The sequence below is a fragment of the Moschus berezovskii genome, chromosome 9 (genome assembly GCF_049115385.1).
Source record: "Moschus berezovskii isolate FMDL1 chromosome 9, NW_MosBer_1.0, whole genome shotgun sequence".
Classification (NCBI taxonomy): domain Eukaryota; kingdom Metazoa; phylum Chordata; class Mammalia; order Artiodactyla; family Moschidae; genus Moschus; species Moschus berezovskii.
This window is the reverse complement of record NC_142468.1, coordinates 54,791,942-54,812,304: the sequence shown is the minus strand read 5'-3', so window position 1 is coordinate 54,812,304 and position 20,363 is coordinate 54,791,942. Positions and strand designations below refer to the sequence as shown.

General features: G+C 43.2%; 1 protein-coding gene and 1 long non-coding RNA gene across 5 annotated transcripts in view; one reads left to right on the top strand and one right to left on the bottom strand.

Annotated features, from left to right (window-relative positions):
- The window catches only part of RORA (RAR related orphan receptor A), an 811,723-nt gene that overhangs the window by 455,967 nt on the left and 335,393 nt on the right, over positions 1–20,363 (top strand). The gene's annotated exons all lie outside the window — the stretch shown is intronic.
- On the bottom strand, positions 766–18,574 carry LOC148776455 (uncharacterized). The gene is made up of 3 exons (XR_016038211.1): positions 18,438–18,574; positions 7,663–7,750; positions 766–833 (listed from the first exon to the last, which is right to left on the bottom strand). It is a non-coding gene; the product is annotated as an uncharacterized LOC148776455 (long non-coding RNA).

Here is a 20,363-nt window from a genome sequence, read left to right as displayed (position 1 = left end):
ACACACACACACATACACACTTTTTAAGTTGTCAGGAAGTGGAGCACTTGTGTAAGAGAGTTTTCCTTCCAGGTTACCCTGGAGTGTTCACAGGAGTGGAATCGCCATCCCAGAGGCAGGCAGGACGCTTCTAGCACACCTTCTCCACAGGGAACCTCCCCGCTGCCTCATTTGTGGTACAGGGTCCTCACTCTGAGGCAGGATAGAGAGGCGGGATGTGAGCTGCACCTGCAAAAAGATGACCGTTTCCTGGGGTGCATCCTGCATGACCCCAGTCCCTGGATGATAGTGTTCCCAAAGCCCTCAGAAGTTCTTTACTGGAATTCAATGTCCAGCTGGCCCGCGGTCCCAGGGAAGACGGAGGCGGCTTGCACCGCCTGCCTTTCACTCCACAGACAAGCCCCAGCCTCCGAAGGGCACCGGCAGCCGCCCAGACGCTGTGGAAATTTCTCTAGGGAAATCTCACAAGCCTGTAAGAAACTTGACCTCATTTGCATTTTCTGATTGAATCACAGATAGGTTTTGGTTCTCATTCTTCCCTTTACAAAGACAGGCCCAGGAATGAAGAAAGGCAAAGTTACCTAGTGTTTTCAGGAGAAATATGTTGTTATTGATGATCAACTTGGTTCTCTTACACAAGATATTTCTAAGCCTCAACTCACTTCATAGAGGATATATGTTTGTATCGTGTTATTTAAAATAATCTTTCTTTTGCATTATTGTTTCATGAAAAGTTCAACAGCATCAGAGCAGTCTCCTGAAGGATTTATTAGTTAACTGCATCTCTGTCCTCAAGATGGTAATGATGGAGTTTCTTTCAAGGACCACAGTTCCTGTAACAGCATAAATCAAAGACAAGACAGTTGATCGTTCTATGCAGGACTTTTGTTTTTAATCTTGTTCCCTAAAGGGAGGGGGAATTTAGACCTCAAAAACCAGAGACTGCAACCAAGTTATGTAGATGTCAGTAAGCAAATGGACTTCTAGCATCTATTAATTGGTGTCACAGAGCCTTTCAAAAGGCAAACAGTGGTGAAGGGTATATTTTGTTGGGCTTCGTTGTGCTAGCTTTGCAGAAGTGCATAAGCATGATTGTGTCTGCCAGGCCCAAACTGTGGCAGAAAATATTGCTGTGATGAGGAATTAACAATGTGCCTATTGGGCCTACTTATGCAAAGGGACTCAGAGACATGTACCTAATAAAAGGAGAGACAAACCAAGAGCCAAGGAAAGTCAGTTCAACTCATTTTCCTTCTGATGAAAGAAAATAGAAATCTTTTATTCTTTTTTGTTTTCGTGCTAACATAAGAAATCACTCTTCAAAGTGTAGCATTTAACATGTAACTGGATGCTAAGTTTTGGTGTTGTTTTTTTTTTTTTTCCTTTTTGGTTATGTTACCCCTTTCTCTTTTGCATCTCAAAGAGAAGGGACACTTGAGGGTCCCAGAGAAAAAATGCTCCGTCAGCGGAGTGGGCATCTTGCTATTTTAAGTGGATGGGATTCACTCACATTTGGGTTTCATGCTGGGCTTTGCCATTTATTAAGCTGTGTGACCTTGGGAGGGGACCCTACCTCTCTGAACTTTTCTGCCTTCTTCTGTTACCTTTGGCAATCATTGCTGTCTAATAGCATGAGTGAAATAATAAAGTATGCTAGCAGGTTCCCCCTGCCCTCCCCATTCTCTTGTATAGAGAGTTATTCCTGAAAAAGAAAATTTAAGGAGGGTTATCATCTAATCGACTGAGCGACTTCACTTTCACTTTTCACTTTCACACATTGGAGAAGGAAATGGCAACCCACTCCAGTGTTCTTGCCTGGAGAATCCCAGGGATGGGGGAGCCTGGTGGGCTTCCGTCTATGGGGTCACACAGAGTCGGACACGACTGAGGTGACTTAGCAGCAGCAGGAAAGGAGAAGGGTGAGAGTCAGAGCATCAAATGTAAGTGAACAGAAGAGAAAAGAGAGTGAAACTATTCTTTCGCACATTCAACAAATGCTGATGAAGCACCTACTGTGCACAGACTCAGAGCCCAAGATCGGCAGGCTTTGTGCTCCCACTCAGTTTCATGGGCAAACCTGGAACTTAACAGGAAAGTGCGATCCTCACTGCCAAGCACTTTGACCCAGGAAACAAAGGCTGTGGTGGGACACTGGGGAGAACTGGGGAAGGAGGACCCCTCCACCTGAGAGCTGGAAGTAAGGACAGGGAAGAAGGATTGGCAGAGGCTGCAGAATACCTTATTAAAGGACCGGAGAGAGAGAGTCTACTGTGTTTGGAGAAAAAAAACATCAGGATGGAGGCACTGAGCACGCAAGGGAGGGTGTCTAGAGATGAAGTCGGGGTACAATCAGGGTGCCACTTGAAAGGAGTGCATGCCTCAGGGAGGTGTTTAGGTTGGACTCCGAGAGCGGGGGGAAATTGCTGAAATAAATCGGTGGGCAGCAGTGATTGGATCTGTGATACGGGAACCTTGCTCTGGCTGCAGGGGAAGGCTGGGCCTGCTGATCTGGGCTCTGCGCCTATCTTTTCAGTGCTGGGTTGGGCCCTCAGAGTTGCCAAGCCCTCACTTTGAAAGCCGGCTGCCTTGTGAAAGTTAAGTGCTTTCAGTGGTCCAACGAATTGAAATCATAAAGGTCCCCCTTGGCCAGGCTCTTTTAAGGACTCTTCTGAGGGTTTGAACTGTCTAGTTTTGAAATGTGAGACAAACCATAATCACCGGGCAATACTCCCTTGTTTTGCCAGGGAGAGTCATTTATAGGTATTAAACTAGATCCAGAAGGCCTCTAATACAGTTCCTTAAATGCAATAATAACACAGAATTATTAGGGGGAACTATTATTATTATTCCAAGTAATAACATAATTTTGTACCCATGGAGGGCATCCAAAGTGCTGAAAGAAATGAGCATTGGTTAATTAAGCCTTGCCACTCCTTCATGAGTTGGGCGAAGTATCATTAGATTCTTTATAGAGGAGTCAACTGAAACGCTGTTGGCTTAGTTGACTTCCGCGAAGTCAAACTGTGGGAAGAGAAGTTGGGGAATTTTACATTTTAGCAACCCCTTTCACTCTACATGACCCACTTCTGCGCACAGAGTCAGATCTTCCCAGTGCCTAAGCAAAGAATACCCCTTAAGGGTTGGGAGAGACCTTTGCAGAGAAGCACTCAGAAACCATCCTGCTCACTCTACCCCCTGCTCCTCCACATTCATGGGCTCTCTGCACACAGAGAAGCAGATTCATTGCCACGCCAAAGGCAGCTCTTTTCAAGAGACTCACAGCTTGGGTCAGGTCAGAATTGGTGAACAAAGGACTTCCTGGTGGTCCAGTGGTTAAGAATCTGCCTGGCAATGCAGGGAATGCAGATTCAGTCCCTTTTCAGGGAACTAAGACCCCACATGCAGAGGGGCAGTCAAACCCATGTCAAACTCAACTGCTGAGCCCTCGAGCTAAAACTAAGACCCATTGCAGCCAGATCAATTAATTAAAAAGAAATGGTGTACAAAGTCCAATAACACAGAGAGGGGGTGGGAGAATAGAAGGGTCATGCGTGGGGGGCTTTGTGTTCTGGTGACAGGAATATTTGTTGTTCAGTCCCTCAGTTGTGTCCGACTCTTTATGACCCCATGGGCTGCAGCATGCCAGGCTTCCCTGTCCTTCACTATCTCCCAGAGTTTGCTCAAACTCATGTCCATTGAGTTGGTGATGTCATCTAACCATCTCATCCTCTATTGCCCCCTTCTTCTCCTGCCCTCAATCTTTCCCAGCATCAGCGTCCTTTTTAGTGAACTGGCTCTTCGCTTTAGATGCCTGGCATCAGCATCAGTCCTTCCAATAAATATTCAGGGTTGATTTTCTTTAGGATTGACTGATTTGATCTCCTTGCTGTCCAAGGGACTCTCAGGAGTCTTCTCCAGCACCACAGTTCAAAAGCATCAATTCTTCGGCATTCAGCCTTCTTTATGGTCCAATTCTCACATCTGTACATGACTACTGGAAAAACCATAGGTTTGATTATACTCAACTTTATTGGCAAAGCAATGTCTCTGCTTTTCATACACTGTCTAGGTTTGTCATAACTTTCCTTTCAAGAAGAAAGCATCTTTTAATTTCATGGCTGCAGTCACAAACTCCGGAAATTTGTGTCTACTGATGCAGCCTCTTTCTATTCTTCCACCCATTTTCTTCAGCTCTGGTCCCCTGCCTCCAAAATTCTAGAATTCAAGCTTAGGAAAGACACCTAATGGGACTATACTGGGCACCTTAGGAAGCTCTGTCCTCTCTTCCAGATTGTTTATTTTTTCGTTCCATGAACCTTTCATTCATGTCAGCAAATACACTGGACCCTAGAGTTGCAAAGCAGGAAAAGGCTTGATCTAAAGGAGAAAAAGATGACATACACCTTCTCTGTCCTGCCCACCTCCATCCAAAATCAACAATATGAATACATATGTGGTTTGTGCGCAGGACAGAAGAGGCATGTGCAAGGAGCCCTGGAGAAGGCAGACTGACTGACTCTGCCTGGGGATTGGGGAAGATTTGGGGAGAAGGGAGTAGCGTGTGAACCAGCAGTAGCCAGATGAGAGTACTGGGCTAAGAGCTAAGAGAAGGGCCTCAGTATGGAAGGAGCAGACTGGACAAGGACATGAAGACATGAGACTGTGTGGGGTTTGGGGACCATTTAAATATTTCCGTCTTTGTTGTGCAAAATTATCCCTTTGGACCGGAAAAATTCAATTAATCCCTAATTATATAGTCTCTCCTAATTTTTTATAGATTGTTTTATGAAATGCAGTAGGCCTCTTTATCCGGATGAATTCTGAATTACTTAAGTTCAAAGACCTTATTTACCTCTGTAGCACAGAATAAGGTTTGTCCAGCAACTAAGACATAGAAAGGAAGAGTCAAAGTTAGACATGAGTGAGAAGACCCAGGCTCCAAGGTCACTTCCAGCAGCAACTTACTGAGTGACCTTGAATGTGGTGCTTCCATTCTCTTTCACTCTCTGGTATGTAAAATTATGATCATTCTGCTACTTAGTTCTCAGATGATTTTGATGATAAAATAAGGTATCAGAGATAAAACTACTTTGTGTCAACTATGATACGTTATACAAAATAATGGTTTCCTTCAGTTCAGTTCAGTTCAGTCGCTCAGTCGTGTCCGACTCTCCGCGACCCCATGAATCACAGCACGCCAGGCCTCCCTGTCCATCACCAACTCCCGGAGTACACTCAAACTCATGTCCACAGAGTCGGTGATGGCATCCAGCCATCTCATTCTCCGTCATCCCCTTCTCCTCACGCCCCCAACCTTTCCCAGCATCAGAGTCTTTTCCAGTGAGTCAACTCGTCGCATGAGGTGGCCAAAGTATTGCAGTTTCAGCTTTAGCATCAGTCCCTCCAATGAACACCCAGGATTGATCTCCTTTAGAATGGACTGGTTGGATCTCCTTGCAGTATAAGGGACTCTCAAGAGTCTTCTCCAACACCACAGTTCAAAAGCATCGATTCTTCGGCGATCAGCTTTCTTCACAGTTCAACTCTCACATCCATACATGACCACGGGAAAAACCATTGCCTTGACTAGACGGACCTTGGTTGGCAAAGTAATGTCTCTGCTTTTTAATATACTATCAAGGTTGGTCATAACTTTCCTTCCAAGGAGCAAGCGTCTAATTATCGTAAAGATATAATTTTCTAATTTCTTTTCTTCCTATTCCCTCAACTGTCATCCACTGGAATCTTTTAAGTTTAGCCACAAGGCAGAACTGGTGGGATGAAGGGCAAGGGATATCGTGGTGTAGGGCTTATTTTGAAGACCAGATCTTAGCAAATTCCAGAGCCACTCACCTCTAGAGATGGGGCTCCAACTATATTGTCTGCCTAGGTTCTCACCATCTTGAGTACTAATCACAAAGGTTTCAGGTTTTGGCCCCTATGGGGTTCCATGGGACTTGAGCAAAGAGATTGGCAGTTCATGCTGCACAGCCATGGGTACGGAGTGAAGAGACAGAGAAGTACTGAGTATTCCCCGGAGAAAGCAGCTGGCTATCCAGACAGATCTCCACGAAGGGAGTGGCTGGTGGGAAGCCCTGTCTCTCATTCTGGGCACACAGGCTATGGTTTTTCCAAGTCTCCCCAAGTTAGGTTGTGGCCAAAAGACTGAGTTCTGGCAAACAGAACATTAGTGGAGGCAGTACAAGCTCTCAAGCAAGGCACTGCCAAATTGATGTGCCTTTTCTATCTCTCTTCTCTCCTGTGGGGATCTAGGAGACCACATGCTCCAGATGGTAGAGAAGCAAGACAGGGAAGGGCTGCTGATATATGTCAGACTTGGTGGCATCAAGAATTAAAGCTTTTTCTGTTAAGCTACTGAGATGTAAGGATTTCTTTGTTACCCCAGAGCCCAACTTTTTCTGTCAGTACAGTAGAAATGCCTTGGTTATTGTCACCATAGTTCAGACTCTGGCAGTATCCTTTTTAAATATAATATCAGAACATACCTCTGGATGCTGTTCATCCATCAGATGTACACATTCCATCAGTCATATCCCACTAGGGTTCTGACCTGAGACCTTGTTTTACCTGACTGTATTTCTTCTTGAATTTAACAGGTGCTAAATTTATAATTTACCCATCACATAACACTGTGATTTCTCTTATATCACTGAGGGGTGAAAGAGTGTCTCATTGGCAAGTCATAGTTACACATAATGCATAACTATTAATTTTATTCCAAAGTCCTTAAAAATATGGGATAATAATGATTAGAATTAGCTAACATCTATTGAGTTTTTTTCTATGTGTCAGTCACTAGGAAAAGTGACTTTATCTATATTTCCATTTAGTTTTCCTAATAAACTTACAGGAGAAGTGGTATTGTTGCTTCTGTTTTACAGATGGGGAAACTAAAGCACAGGGAGGTTAATCAATTTTTCAAGGTCATATCGAGGGAAGCAGAAATTCAATTGTAGGCAGTGTGATGCCAGGGGCCATGTTCCTCAGCACACTTTTCCACAATTTGTACAATTCTTCAAATTAAGGAATTCGACGACTTGATTAAATTTGGGGGCTTGGGATTTTTAAACAGGTAGGGAATAGCCATTCCAGAATTAAAATAATGGACATGCAAATGATTCAGCTTTTGTAAATAACCTAAGAAGGAAAATTGTCCATTGCCCAAGAGACAGTAAATAAAATTGACATTGTTTGGCCTTTGGCTTTGCACATTGCTCACCATGGATTAATGGTCAAGTAGATATTTGAAAGGCTCCAATTACAAATCCACTGGGCAGGACCAGGCCTACAGATAGGTACTAGGCAGAAATGAGAGCTGAAATATGGACAATAGTAAATGACACAAAGGAACTGTCAGTTTTCCAGTGGATTAAGATTCCTTTAAAAATAATGTTATTATATTGTTGGTCCAAAGTATATTTGACTATTTTACTATGTCAAAGACAGAATAAAGGAGCTTAAACAAAAGGGTTAGAGATAACAGGTTAAGCACACATATTTAATTCTATTCTATCCTCAAAATCCACTAGGATGATTTGTAAAGAGCCTTTTTAAAGGATAACCCACAAGACCACATGTGAGAATATATCAGCAACTATTTTGGAGGCTGGAAAGCCAATGGAATACAGGTCACTGACTTACCAGATAAGAAAGCTGAATCCCAGTCCAGTAATGGGGAAAATCCAGAACATCACCGAACTGGTTCAAGAACTGATGGCACCAGTTATGTCTGAAAGTGGTGTAGAACAAGGATTAACAGTAGAATATTGTTTAAAAATCTGTTTAAGTAACAATTTGATCCTAAATTCCCTCTGAGAAACTGCCCCACTCCTCTGAGCTAAATCATTCTTTGGATGTGCATACTAGTAGTCTCTGGAGTTGGGTCACCATGCACAAGCAGTGGAGTTAAGGGCACGTCTATCTATTTAATTGGAGACTCCCTGCTTTCCTCCCCTAACTTGGTTTCAAACAGGGGCAGCCAGATGTATACCTCCTAGTAGGAGCTGGAAACTTTGCTGAAACACTGAACAAACTGAAGTTCCCCCAAGGAAATGGGCCAATCGTTTATTCTAACAGTGAATAAACCTCTCAGGCACCCCAAATCATACTTAGCTTTTTAACACCCTAGTCTTTAATATAAGCAGATAACCAAAAATTACCAAGCATTTGAGGAAAGCATCTGATATGAAAGACAGAGGAATGTTGAGCATTTTTTCATGTGTGGGGCTGGCATGCGGGGATGACCCAGAGGGAGGATAAAGGGAGGAGGGAGGTGGGAGGGGGATTCAGGAGGGGGAACTTACGTAAACCCGGGGCAAATCCATATCAATGTATGGCAAAACCAACCAATATAATATTGTAAAATAATTTGCCTCCAATAAAAAATAAATTAATTACCTAAAAAAAAAAAAAGAAACAGAAAAAAAAATAAAGTTTCTTTTGTGTTGTAGTATAAAAAAAAAAAAAAAAGACAGAGGAGGTTTTGTTTGTTTTTAAAGTAACAAGTCAGAGGAAACAAACATGAAGAGAGGGGAAAAAAACTGAAAGGAAAATACTCCTGTTTTTAACAAACACAGAGAAATAAATAGAGATATGACATCCATGAAAGAAGAATAGAATGTTCTTAAAAAAGAAGGAATGCTCAAAAATAAAAGGAAACTATTAACAAATTAAGAATCTAAGAGTAGAAATGAAAAACAATACATAGAAGGGGACTGGGGGATGGAAAGGGTAAAATAATTCAAGAGATAGTTCAGAAAATTTTCAAGTGAAGGGCACAAGTTTTCTGTCAAGTTTTTTGAATTCCTATTATAATGGATGAAGTTAAATCCATACTAAGGAAGGATTATGATGAAATTTCAGAACACCAAAGACAAGGAGAAGACCCTTGGTTCCCAAAGAGAAACAACAGGTTTCCTTTAAAGGATCTAGAATTAGACTCATATTAGTCTTCTGAACAGCAATGGAAACTAAGATGATGGAGGAAAGTTTTTAAAATTCTAAGGAAAAATGATTTCCTGTGTAGAATTCTGTATCTCACCAAACTATCACTAACATGTGAGGTTAGGTGAAAACATTGTCAGACATATGAGATCTCCAAAATTTTACCTCTCACACACCCTCTCTCCGGAGACTATTGAGGGAAGCTCTATCAAAATGAGAACATCTACTAAGAGAGCCACAGACTCTAAGAAACAAGGGAGCCAACAAAATAGACAATGAAGAGTTCCAGGATGCGGGGAAGAGAAATCACAGGACACCAGAGCAGCGCTAGTCCAGGTTAGAGTTGCTCAGAGGCTCCTGGAGAAATCATTTCAAGACGGTGAAATTGGCAGAATTCCTGATGTGTTTGAATGTACTGAGACTTGCACAACTAGAGGAGAGTTAGGGGTTGAATAAGTAATCAGTAGATAGAAAATTAAGCAAACCAGTTCATGATTAACTCCAGAGAAACATAATATTGTACAGAAAAGGAAGATGACTCACTGGGTACAATAGAACTTAGCAGTGTGTAGCATTTTCACTGTCATTAAACCGGAAGCACAGAATACTGATCCATTCAAACTGATAGAACTCCATTGGTAGCATGGGGGACAGGAAGTGTGCATGTGTGTGATAGGGGGTGGGAGTTGTTGAAAGAAAACACAAACCTCATCTTCCATAGTGGAAGCTCAACAGATAAAGCCTAAAACTGAAAAGTTGAGATGGAGGGAAATATCTAAAGAGTACCTAAAGGAGTTGTGGGTGCTCTTGGGGCATGGAGAAATGGAGGAAGAAGACCATTGGGTTTTCTAGAATTATCTTTTTCAATAATATGCAGATATAACTTTCCACCATGAATTTTTTCAAACACAGAATTAAGATTCCCCGTGCACATTTCTACTGATGGCTGTTGTTTAGACTTCTATTACCATACAGTTTACCAATCCAAACATAATGTCTGCTTGATCATTCCAAGGAGGCATGGAATGAGTTTCAAAATTTAGAGCTAAAAAACATTGTTTTCTAGATAGGAATCTTTCTCCAAAGAAGGCAAGTAACTTGTCCTAGGGCCCCCAGCTCAGAGCAGAATCAAAACTGAAACCACGCCCCTCACACTTGGCCCAAGATTCTTTCCTCGACACCCTCAAGACCACTTTTCTCCTTTTTGTGCATGAGAGGGTGCTCACTTGGTGGCAGGGACCCGTGATGATAGTAGAGGAAGTCAGCCCTGACTCCCGTCTCAGCTCTGCTCCTGACCTGCTCATCTTTAACTTCACTCAATATGTTTTCATCTGTGAAATGGGGATAATAATACTTGTGTTGGCCATTTGGCAGCATTGTTGTAGGGATCAAAGGAGAGCATAGCGAAAAAAGCACTTTATGAAACTATAAAGACCTTTCAGATACTGGGAGGTGCTGTTATTCTCATGGCCACTGCATCTCCTTGGGTGAGGCGACAATGAAGGTGATCTAAAAGTTCCCATTAGTAGTACTGATGAGCAACTCCTGTTGAACTAAAAGGATGGCATTCCAAAAGGCATGGCAAGAGAAGTTTGAAATGTTCCCTTCCTCTCTGGCTCAGAATTAGTCTGGTGCTGCTTCTGTGCCCAGAAATAAGCTTGCAGTGAGAGCGCGGATGCACTGGATGATTTTTGATCCAGCCAGCCACTAGAATATGGACTTTCCTCTTGCCCTGATGGTTTTGTTTTTGTTTTTTTAAAACCCGTTACAGTTTTTTTCCCCTCTTGAGTTCCTACCAAGAAGTCAGATACAGAAGAGTTAAACTCCTCTGACAGTTCCGACTTTCCTACTGAAAGGAAAAAATTCAAAGTGGCACATCACTGCCTAAACTGCTTATTAGAGATGCTGTGGTGGCCTTGGCTGGAGAACTGCACAGGGAGGCAGGCCTTGCAAACAGTTCCCAGGCACTGAGCCCTGCCCAGTCCGCCCTGACATTCCTGGGGGCGGAGCAGGCGTGGAGGAAGAGAACTCCAGGTTCCAAAGGAGACAGATCCAGAACACCTAAAATGTATACCTTTGCCACTCGTGTTGACAATCTGGCACTGAACAATAAGGAGAGGAAAAGATGCTGAATTAGACAATCACACGTCGATCTGGCAGAAATGGAAACTGACACCAAGTTAAGTGACTGTGTCAAGTCCCTCATCTGGTCAGAGGCAAAACCAGGACTGAAATGCCGACTTCTTCCCCATCTTCCTTAATGGTGCAGCCAGCAGTTTGCCAAAGAGGGGCACTCCAGGGTTCAGAATGTTCAGCAATATATAAGGGAGGCAGACCTGCCATGAAATCTCAATTTAATAATATAATGAAAGTCAATGAACTCACATCAAATGGCAAGCACTTCATTTTCTATTAAAGTGCTCAGTATCCCAGGACAACCCCATGAGTTGAGTCCTCTTGTTATTCCAAGCTACAGACAGGAAAACAGGCCAGAGAGGATCAGTGTTTCCCAAGCTTGCATCCCTGGTAAGGAGTCGTACTGGGCTCAAAGCCAGTGCTTTTTGCCTCCTCACTCTTCCCTCTGGGCGCACTGTCTGAGTGCATCTCCCAAGTCACAGTGCGGATGACTGTGTCCTGTTTGTGGTAGTAGGGTGCTCTCTCTCTCTTCCCTCTCCTGTGACCCCGAGTTCCGCAGCCCTGTTGCATTGTTGTTTGTGGTTTCAATGACAGCGTTTTATTTGGGCTGTTGTCAGAGTGATTGGTGTGGTGAAGTCACCCTCTGGCAGGTGTTCCCTTGCCTGTCAGTGGAGAGTGGCGTCATGGTCAGAGGGGACTGGCCACGTGAGGGGGAGGGGAGAGCAGAGAGGAGCCTGGGAGGACTCAGGCTGCATACTGGGGAAGTGACTGCTGGAAGCACTGATTCATCACCCGGGATGTACTCAGGACTGGGTCCATGGGATTCTCACAGTTTGCACGCCCTCCACAAAACTGCTGGTGCCTTTAAAAACTGTGGCTGGGAAGTTGTGTCCCCCGGGTTTACTTGGGCCATGAGGAACTCATTTTTTAAACTACGCGTTTATAGAGGCCATTAAAAAAGAACAATGAATAAATTTGGATTTTAGGTTTCTTCTGTTGAAGAGATGATTTTAATGTAAAAGCTGTGATCACAGGCTTATTAAGAGGAGTAAACTGAGCCAGGCTCTCCGAATTTACAATTCAAATGCATAAACCCTGGCCAGAATGAAAGGAGACTAGTTTTTGTGTGTGGCTCCTGCAATCAGTCGTTTAATCTCATGCATATGTAATTTTATAGTCACACCTCTCTCATTTGTGGAAATTCGAAAACATTTGTAATCCCACTTGACTATAGGTGATCATAATCACCAGGGGAGCTTAAGCAATCAAACTTACTAAACCACATTTTAAAGGACCCTGGTACTTGAACTTGTTCCCTTCAACACTTATGGAAATAGCACTCATGTGGAAGTCAGATGGCCCTGGGATCAGATTCCTTGTGAGATTTTGGGCAAGGTGCCTCTCAGTGCCTCAGTTTCCTCACCTGTCAAATGGGAAGGATTAATGCAGGCCTCCCTAGGCTATTGGCAGCATTAAAAGAGATAGTTGTATTCAAAAATGATAGGTGATCCCTAACACAGAGCAAACCTGTCTTGAATGCTTGCTAGTATTAACACCAGCTTCTGCTAGTGTTTTATCTGTTCTGAGATATGTGGAGAAAAGAGATAGTGAAACATGAGGCAGGGCGGAAGGAAGGAGAGCAAGAAAAACAAATAATAAAGTGGAGTTAGAAAAGGAGAAAACCAAATAAAGGTTTCCCAACCCAGGTGTGTAAAAACCAATTCTTCAGATTATGGGTCAGAAACTTAGTCACCTCCACCTCATCTATTTTGGGGTAGCTGGAGAAAACAATTACATGGTAGGGGTTGCAGGTAGGAATAAATAATTGGCTGCAGTGATAAACAACTACTTTCTCTTGAATTAGAGCCATGGAGTGTCAGTGAAGGACCTTGGAGATCTTTTATTTTATGACTAGAGATCCTGAGGCTCAGAAAGATGATATTGAGCTGAGCAACAGGACCCACAATAGCAGCAGCGCTAGGACCCACACATCCCGACACCCACTCTGGTGTCCTTTCCAATCTGTGATGCTGCCTTAAGGGGTCCACATCCCTCCATCTCACTCCTTTTCAGTTCCCTGTCTTTTCTTAGAGCAAAACTTTAAAAGCTGACACATGTGTTATCTGCTCTTTGGGGTGGAACTGTTGACCATCTCATAATAGATACCTTCCTTGGACAAAGAACATGAGGAGACTGAATAAGTCAACTAGACAGGACTCTTGGGCCCTGAGTTTCTTTCCACCGACTTCTTCCTCTTCAGCTGAGAGTAAAGAGGTCCCGATGTTCCTCCCTGCCCTGGGCTGTGCACAGTGGGTCCCCAGGGGTTGTTGCTCAGAATGTACAGATGAGGGGGAAGATTTCAGCCAGCCCGAGTGCTAATTTGAGACATAAATTAATGCACACCTGAACAGGTGACATTATCCAAATGATAAATTGCTATAGCACAGACCATTGTGTTCATAAGGGTGATTTATGGCCCAGGTTTGGAAATGAACAGAGAAAGAAATATTTAAATGTAGCCATTTAAAAACCAAGCTTAGGTGGAGGGCTGTCTTTTAAAAATTGAGGTGTCTTTCCTCTGTCAGATTTGTCCGTATTAATCAAAATCGAGTGGAGTGACTTTGTACGTTTTTTTAAACAGAAAAAAAAAAGCATTTATGTTTTAAATAGAACATAGAAGGCTCTTTGTTCTTGTTTTATTTTTCTTTCCAGAACATAGAACCCAGAATGAAACCTCCAGGAATCTGTACACATTTTCTTTACTTCGGCCTTCTCTCATTGTCTTGCTTTTGAGGCTGAGCAGAAAATGAAAACCTTAATTGATTTCCTGCCTTATTGAATCTAGGCAAAGAATTTCATTTCTGTAGACAAAGAAATATCTGAAAAAGACTAAAATGGTTTGTCAACAACAAGTGAATATCGTTTCAAAATTTGAGAAGAGTGGAAGAGATAGGCCGCCAGGCTTATTCCACCCCAACACAGACAGACAGACAGACACACACACACAGTATCTTGGACAGGCATGGTTTTTCCTTCTGAAAATGCAAATCAGACACATGAACAACTTGTCTTTTGCTTAGCCCCTAAAGGGGTAAAAGAGAGATGGGCCTCATGAAATATTTAGGATTTCCACCAGGCAGAATCTCAGAGGATTGAAATTAACCCCTTTACAGGGTCAAGAGCCCTCGGTCAAGCTAGAAATAATGATAATATTTTTTTAATCCCTACCATCTACTTTTTCTTCTGCCTCTTACCCACCCCCAAATGGTCCTCACAACAGCCTTTGAGTTGGGAACTCTTAATCAAATGCTCCGGTGGGGAAACTGTGGACAGAGGAGTGAGAGTTGGCTGGTGACCAGAGAGCTGTCCTTGGGAGGGCCTAGGCGCAGATTCAGGTCGGCCTGGCTCCAGCCCTTGTGTTCGTTCAAATTTTCTCTACTTCCCCACCCCCACGCCACTCCTACCAGCCATCGTAAAAGAGCTTTGGATCCATTGCCCAGCAGTTACCCTGGAGCCAGCCAAGGCACCTCTCTCAGCCTTCCTTTCTACATCTGTAACATCAGTAATTCATTCCCTACCTAGTGAACATGGTTGTTACGTCTAATGAAAGGGGACAGATATACATGAAAACTGCTTTTTGCACGGCAATATACCACCACCATCATCATTTTCTTCTGTGAAACAGTTAAGGAATTATCCCACACTAGCAGGCTTATCCGGAGAAGGCAATGGCAAGCCACTCCAGTACTCTTGCCTAGAAAATCACATGGACAGAGGAGCCTGGTGGGCTACAGTCCATGGGGTCACTACTAGTCGGACACGACTGAGTGACTTCACTTTCACTTTTTACTTTCACACATTGGAGAAGGAAATGGCAACCCACTCCAGTGTTCTTGCCTGGAGAATCCCAGGGACGGGGGAGCCTGGTGGGCTGCCGTCTATGGGGTCGCACAGAGTCGGACACGACTGAAGTGACTTAGCAGCAGCAGCAGGCTTATCGGAGAAGGCAATGACAAGCCACTCCAGTACTCTTGCCTAGAAAATCCCATGGATGGAGGAGCCTGGTAGGCTGCAGTCCGTGGGGTCGCTAAGGGTCGGACGCGACTGAGCGACTTCACTTTCACTTTTCACTTTCACACATTGGAGAAGGAAATGGCAACCCACTCCAGTGTTCTTGCCTGGAGAATCCCAGGGACGGGGGAGCCTGGTGAGCTTCCATCTATGGGGTCACACAGAGTCGGACACGACTGATGTGACTTAGCAGCAGCAGCAGCAGGCTTATATTTTAGGAGGAAACGCCTGAAAACTAAAAAGCTCATGAACGATGATGCAACTCATCTGAGATGGTGAACGTACTTTGCAAGGGCCTGCTCACAGACTCCACATGGTGGCGAGCTGCTTCTCTGGGCTTTGGGCAGCCACATCAGGGCATTTGAGGCCAGAGAGCTCCATGTCTTTATAACATTATGCATTAAAGTCATCTGTAAAATAAAGAGACATTCCAAATAGCCCTTATGTTTTTCATTTTTTCATTTTGGCATGGGGACGCGGAGCAATTTTCCAGAATGTTTTAAGTAGGAAAAAATGGTCATTCTCAAGACAGCCGTTCTGTATTCCTGAGCCTCTGGGTTGTATTCACCTTCTGAAATATCTGAGCCACTAATGCCTGTGTTCCTTTAAATGGGCTGTTTCTTTTATTAAAATAAATGAAGGCAGAATTTATTCCTTATATAATATTCTTACCTCTGAGCCCTATGGGCAGGGAGGGTTTGGAACGTGGAATAAAGCTGTTGGAACACATTGGGAGAAGGAGGAGGAGGCCACTATTGAGAAGAATGCTTCTGTAGTTCCTAATTGATCCTTTCCACCCAAGTCCTCCAGGTGTTCACGAGTTTTATCTGGCAGCTATGGGATTAAACGCTTTCATAGGGTCTGTGCAGGCAAGGGCCATCCCTAAGGATTGGCAGGAACGTGCCACACTTCTGTGCTGGCTGTCCTTGATAATAATGCTTTATATTTTATATATTGCTTTGACTGAAAAAGTTCATTTGTATTTTTTCATAAGATGTTACAGAAAAATCCAAACACACTTTTTGGCCAACCCCATACATAATATGTGCCGTTTAAAGTCCCCTCACTTCAAATTTTTCAGTGGTTAACTTCAGTAAACATGAAATGATCAATTACTGTGAGAAGTACTGGCAGTGCAGCCTCAAAGTGGCCCCCTGCCCTTGAGGAGGTCACAGAATGACAGAAGTTGCAGGGACCAAATCTATAAGCAACTCTCTGCAGCCCAGCATAGTTAATGCTGCAATCAAGACAGCAGTGATGTGAAGGACCCCAAAGAGCCCTCTTCTTCTGAAGCAGCAGGAGCAGAGGCATGAGGACTGGGTTCTGGAGGATGAATAGGAGTTCAACAGGGGATTACTCTCTAAGTTAGGCAGAGGAAGTATTGTTTATTAGTTAATAGCAAGGAAACCTACACTCTGAGAAAGTCACTTGCTCCCTGAGGTCATAGAGAGAAGGCTGCTGTATGTGATTGCTCTCTCTGAGCCGGGCATCCTTTCTCTCACAGCCCTGTCCCTACACCTAAAACGATTCTCTTTTTAGCATCAAAAGAAATGAGAAATGATGTGAAATCTTCTCCACTTCCTTGTGGGTTTATAAGGTTGTTACTTTCCACCAGAGCTGAGTCAGAGACACTATCACCAAAGAGAAATGTTGTTTTAACTTAGTCTTCCTGGCATTTCTTTCTCTGCTTCATAACCAAATCCTAAGGTTTGTCATCCTGTTGTTGAGAACTTAACAGAGGGTATGCTGTGGGAAGGGGCTGAGAGGTGCTGGAAATGACTGCTCTAAATGGGACAGCTTGTCATTCTTCCTGTGTTTATTCAACAAATATTTACGGAAGACCTACTATCAGTAGTTTGCTGATAAATGTTTAATAACTGACTGTCCGGGTGGGTGGGGGCAGGGAAGTCCTGATTTTCAGTGCCTGCCAATTTCTGTGGTATAAACACTTCCATTGTAATTGGTTTCAGGCAACTAGTAAAAATATTCTTGCATGCAACGTTGAGAGGAATTAAGCAGAATTGGTGCAGACCCTGGTCCAGGTACTAGAGATAGACTTGTGCATATAACAGACATGATTCCTATCCCCATAAGATGAGATAAGGACAATATTTTCCACTTGATCCTAGTGATCATTTTAAAGGGAAAGCCAGAGTCAGAGGTACTGAAAGACAGAGACAAAAAGACTAAGATATTCCTTATACACATCCTGATAGATTCCAGAATCTTTCAGCCATCTGTCTGTTCCCGTGTCTCTCCATCCTTATCTGCCTCTCTGCAATGGCAGTCCCAGCACATGGGTATTTAAAAGAACATCAGATGGCAGAGGGAAGTAAAAAACGGACAAATAAAAGTGTGTTTACTTCTCGGTGCATTTTAGCATGAAAGCATCACAATAAACTTAGTATTTCAGGGGTGGGATCTTCTTAGCATAAGACCTTGTTTCCTTTAGAGAGTCAGAACTCCCCTCCACAATGTTTTTGGACCAAGATAAATTCAAAATAAAGTCACTGTGAACCAATCAGTTTTGAAAGGTTACCCATTTCACTCTCACTCTGATAAGGAACACAGGTACCTTCAGGATCCAGGTCTTGAACCTTATCAGTGCCCCGACTCCTTATGGTAATGTTTTAGCCAAACAGAAGAAACTTCTTACAGGTGTGATTGAGAAGATGCACCTATGCTGAAATGTCACCACTGAGGATGGATTCCTTTGACTGATGGCAGTGCCCCTAGTTAACCAATACCCACGAAAACTTTCCTTTGCTAGGATCAAGTGTTGACACCTTAGGATAAACTAGTTTACTGAGATAATACATAGAAGCATAATTAGCTGAGAATAAACTTTGAAAAGAGAAGAATAAGTCAAAGCAGGGCTCTAGGGAAGGGTATGAAGGAGTGAATGCTTGAGATGCCAGGGTCCTGGGGGAGGGAGGAAGGGGATGAAGAGCCTGGTTGGAGGGAGAGTCTCTGCCCTCTCACTGAGAACCAGCAGAGTACATGTTAGCCTGCTCTCCGATAACTCAGGATTCTCACTTCAAACATGAAGAACCACACCACACTGTGGTCCCCTAATGTCCTCAGGTCTTTAAAACATTTTTTTTTTTTTTTGAAAACTTATTAGGTGCCTTTGTTATCTTGTTACAGAAATCATCTCACTTTCACAGTAACCCTGGTATATCAATATACCTATCCCCACTCTAAAATGGGGCTGTCTTATTCATTAAGAGAAGGAAACTAGCTGTCAGAGAGGGGGAGTAACTTACCCAAGACTGCACAGCAAATAAGTTGCAAAGTCTGGCCTTCAGACACTTGGGTCTGCATGACTCCTAAGTTTGTGCTCTGTTGGGCCGCCTGTTCGGGTGGATCAGGTTTGTTGGCTCCAGGCTATTCCATTTTTTATTAATTCTGCTTGCTCCAGGTTCTTCCGGGTCTTCCTCCTTCAGTGGTCAAAAGTCACATACTGCTGCAGTCAGGACGTCTGGCCTGTGGGGCTTCCTCTCGCCCTTCTCAGAAGCCAGTGTTTGGTTTTAGGAACCAGACAAAACCAAGTTTGTGATTTCTCTATGAAATAAGAGTCCATGAATTCTGAATAGCATCCTAAGGGCTTCTCCAGATTTAAGCATTTGATCTTTGAGACATACCTTGAGCAGGCTTTTTTTTTTTTTCCTTTGTTTTCTGTTTCCTTGCTATTTTCTAAATAAGTGAGATTATGAAGTATTACATCTTATTGGTAGATATTCCATATATATCTGGATGTCTCTTTTGGAGGTACAGTCTAGACTATAGGAAGAAGAGAAGGAAGAAACAGAGCTCTTGAACTTAGCAACTTGTTCAGTGCTCATTGGTTTAGTGACTGTTGCCAGGTAAAACTTTTGTAATATGTGTCTCCTTCATGCCAGAATTCAAGCTCCATTGATCAAAGTAGTCACCCTCCTAGTTGAACTGGGGTTGGTCTATGACACAGCTCTCCGACAGTGATGATTGTATTAACGTTTTTGATACCTGGTTGATTTTAAAGGCTTAGGTATCCACACCCAAGTGTCAACCTACCCCCTGGAAAAAGTCTGGAACTTTAGTAGAATCGATTTCTGTGGGCGAGTCCCTTCTTCCCTTCACCTGTCTGGGTGTTTCCATGGCCTCAAGTGGAGAAGGAGGATGTGGCTAGACACAGGAGATGGTTTGATAAGCACATCCAGATCCATGTCCAGATGACTGATTGTCCCCCTCAACCACGTGCTAGTCTTGGCAGAGGCCAAAGCGTGCTGCTGCTTTGTAAGTGACATCTATGTCCTTGGCTCTGCCAGTACAGAGTTAATATCTCATACGCAGAGTACGAGGAGTCTTACATAACTCATTCAGTCTCATCTCATGGGTGTTTTTCTGTAAACTCTGCCAGAACTAATTTCACGGTTTTAAAACAACGCATGGTACCAAAAGAATGTGTAATGAGCTGCCAGGAGATATGATCGTTTCCTGTTTGTAAGGAAAAGACCTGTATCTCCTTGGGACTTATTAGGAATAATTTCTCAATTAAACCAACAATACAGGCCCTTGGAAGAGCACTCATGGTGTGGCAGAGATGGTTTTTGAAGGTTCTCCCGCTATTGAAGCTCTAGAACCTCCCCTTCCACCCAGCTCATCACCATCTTTGTCTGGTTTTCTTTCTTTCTTCTTAATTTATTGTGGTACATGACATACAAAATTTACCACATTAGCTATTTTAAGCTGCACAGCTCAGTGGCATTTAGCATATTCACAGATTGTGCAGCCATCTCCACTATCTAGTTCATAATGTTTTCATCACCCCGAGAGGAGCCACCTTCCCGAACTAAACAGTCATTCCCAGTTCCCAGCGCTTGGCAGCTACTAATCTGCTTTTGATGTCTATAAATTTACCTATTTGAGGTCTTCACGTAAATGAAATCATCTGTCGTGTGGCCTTCTATGTCTGGTCTCTTTCACTTAGTGTTGTGTTTTTAAGGTCCATCCATCTTGCAAGTTGTATCTTTCTTGTATTCCTTTTTTGTGGCTCAATAATATTTTATTGTATGGATACACCACATTTTGTTTTTTCATTCATTCATTGATAGAGGGTTAAAGTTGTTTCCACCTTTTGCCAAGTGCGAGTTGGGCTGCTGTGAAGATTTATATACAAGTTTTTGCTTGACACCTGCTTTCATTTCTTCCCA